The 3,274-nt window shown below is 38.1% G+C and overlaps 1 long non-coding RNA gene across 1 annotated transcript; it reads right to left on the reverse strand.

Annotated features, from left to right (window-relative positions):
- Positions 1-218: 218 nt before the first annotated feature.
- LOC135243621 (uncharacterized) lies at positions 219-2,690 on the reverse strand. The gene is made up of 2 exons (XR_010326702.1): positions 1,086-2,690; positions 219-357 (listed from the first exon to the last, which is right to left on the reverse strand). It is a non-coding gene; the product is annotated as an uncharacterized LOC135243621 (long non-coding RNA).
- Positions 2,691-3,274: the final 584 nt, after the last annotated feature.

Genomic DNA, 3,274 nt, shown 5'->3' on the forward strand with positions numbered 1-3,274 from the left:
TTCGTCGAGGCCGTTGTATAATGCAACGTTACTGACAAGCGATTGTCCTTGGGTAAACCCGATTCGTGCCCCCTCTGTCAGGCTGCATCGCACTGCAATTACTCAGGATCCAGGTGTCAACATATAATATGGAAAGGAATTGAGGTATTTCAAAGACTGGGTAAACATTCATTCGTAAATACTGCTATTCAAGACAAGTGAGTCAGTATACCATGATAACAAATCCAGTTTTTTTTTAATAGCTTCAATATAATATTGTAACGAGTGATGTTCTGGCAAGGCTCAGACTCTGGTGTCCTGGGTGAGAGGTGACCATGTTTCACATCGCACAATAAACAACACCGCAGTTCCATTCATCTGCAACAGACCAGAACGACAGTAAAACAACCTCAAATCAAATAATTGAAATTATAAGATAAAAAAATTTGTAAATAATTGTTCTGTTACAAAGTTTTTGTAATACTTTTTTAAAAATACTTAATATAAGCTGAAAGTATAAATATGAACTGAAGTTATCGGCAGGTTCCTCAAATTATTCTTGTAAATGTTAATTAATTTTTGCCCCATTCATTGATCCACCTCTGAGGTAGATGACTCAGAAGAGTAGTGTTATTGGGTTCTGACTAACACCACTACAAAACAATGTTTCACCTACGATTGTTTTTTGGCAAATTTGAAAGAAAGCTACAGGGTGTAAAATGAGTATTGACGGCACATCAGCACATTTCTCACTAAAGAAAACACTTCCAGCATCAAACACCGCGAAACATAAAATTACACATCAGACGGAAAAGCCAAATGGAGACATACATTTTTAAACAGAATCGTTTTTACACAGCATTCTACAGATCCCAGATGCTTTAAACTTTTTTAAAAAATGCCATCGAACAAGGTCATAACCCCCGTGTTTGCACATATTGCCTAGAAGCTCTCTCTTCCCGCACTGCAATAAAAGTCATAGGTTGAGATTACAGTTAATGGAAAACATTCGGTCTACTTTAATGCTCTGTCAAATTTTGTAGTGCTTCTGGCTTAAGGACTCTGTACAGAGAGTGGCTTGCTCAGTACCGGGAATGGAGACTTACTGGGGAAATCAGGTTTCTGCTGGAAGTGGCGTTGGTTGACCGGTGGGGACACTGGCTGAATGCAAATGTCAGCAGTCCGCAGGCTTCAGTCTTGTGGACTGTGACGTTGACTGAAGTGCTCAGCATCATTACAACAAGTCTGCAAGGGCACAGGGTTGTGAGGGAATAAAATAAGCTGAGACGGGACTTCAGGCCTCACTTGTTGCTGTGGATTTCAACCACTTATAAATTTGAAATAAATCAGTGTCTGCAAATGAGTGTACATTTAGACTATATGAATTGTGTGTTACATTGGAAGACCTTCTTTGGTTGTTTTTCCGCAATGTTTTTACCATTATTTTCTTTCTTTCTTTATTGGCATTGCTCCCTTGAAGTCTTTTATATCTTTACATTGTTATTTCTATGAATTTTGGGTAATACCACTGTCAAAGTCTTGTGAAGCCTGAACCCAAGCTGACTCTCTGGATCTCAAAAAACAAAAAAAGAAAGTCTGCATGAGCCAGCCTTGCAGACTTGGTGAATCGTAGGCTCGTGCGGCCCTAGCTACTCCGGACTCAACGGGAACGTCCCTGGGGGGCTTTCCAACGGGAAAGTCTGCAAGTGGGGGAAAGACTGCACATTTAGGTCCAGTCCCAAACTGAGCCCTCTGCACCAGCGGATTATGGACTTGAAGACTTTAATGGCGTATTTCCAGGGACAGGTGAGTCCAGGAGTGTACAAGGGCTCGAGGGGCATACAAAAGGGTGAAATAAGACGAGACTTCTGACATCACCCAATACGTGGCACGTTGCCGAGAGACGTAGACGCAGCCTAACTCAAATTTATATGACGAGAGGATGAGGTGAGTCATCAAAATATGGAAAAAAAAATAAATTATTTAATAAATAATTGACTAAAATACATGAATAAATATAGGCATTTTTGGTCCTCCATACATCAACCACCTTGATACAGTTCTGTGACCGGAACCAGACACGCAGGAACTGTAAATTCCCAGAGGATGCACTAACAAATGTTTCTGATCATTTTTTAAAAATGTTTTACAGAACAGCTTAACATACTTATGACCTTTGACAGAAAAATTACATGAGGTGGGAGTGAATGAGAAGAATTTTTTTTTTTTTTTTATTGTTTTTTTTTTCAGTTTTTATCAGGGGTTCATGTAGTGTCATAAAATTACAGTATGAATAAGGCTGTGCATCGTTATCATGGAAAATTTTGACTAACGGAGCAATCATAGCAAAGCTTTTTGAAATGGCAGAAAACTGAAAAAAGAGCAAAAATCATGGATTGCGTGTATTTTTTTTTTTTTTTTTTTTTAATAATGTATTTATTAAATTAACCAATTAACCAGAAGTGAACAAAGAGAACTTTTTAAAATGTATGGCCTATATTCATTCTGCACCAACATCAGCAAGCATTGCACTAGTAGCAGTTACTTATGTAAATCCTATGGTGCTTGTTAGTTTCCATCAGGGCACGTTATTTTGTTTTCGCTTAGTTCGATATTCCTTCTCGATTTCGTGCTCGCTCACTTCGAGATTCCTTTGACTTTGTACTTGATTGCAGGGCAATGTGGATCAGCTGTTGATCCAGTGTCTTGGAGGCCGGTTGTTAATTAGTCATTGAGAGCAGCTGTTATGCATTCTTCGTTGTCCAAACAGGGCGTGACAAAGCCCTTAGAGTTGGGTTTAAAAGGCAAAGGAGAGGGAGCCTGTTTTAGCTATAAATGCTGCAGGTCTTTTCATTTCAGATTGTTTGCTTTAGGTGTCAGACTAATGGAGAAGCAAAAAGACTTTTTTTAATTTATTTATTTATTTTTAAAGCTCCAAAACACTCTTGTCTACACCATAGCTTTTGTCATTTTCTCTTCAGTAGAGAAAAGAAACTATAAAGGGGGAAAGAGAGGAGAAAAACAAAAAGTTTAGTTTCTTCCTTAACTGAGGAGTAAGTTTTCATACTGAAGAGGTATTTGTTCCTCAGTACAAGATAATGGGCTGAAAAATCAATGTCAGATAAGAGCTGATCTATACCCTTTCCATGAATTTAATTTGAGGAACTGTTACACAGCCACTAGACAATTTGATTTTGGTGAAAGGTGAGACTTCATTAGAACTTTATCAACAACATTGTGAGAACAAGTTTCACAATTGGTTGTGTTTAGAACATTTCCAAATTTTATTTAGAAT

Source organism: Anguilla rostrata, chromosome 17 (genome assembly GCF_018555375.3).
Source record: "Anguilla rostrata isolate EN2019 chromosome 17, ASM1855537v3, whole genome shotgun sequence".
Classification (NCBI taxonomy): Eukaryota; Metazoa; Chordata; class Actinopteri; order Anguilliformes; family Anguillidae; genus Anguilla; species Anguilla rostrata.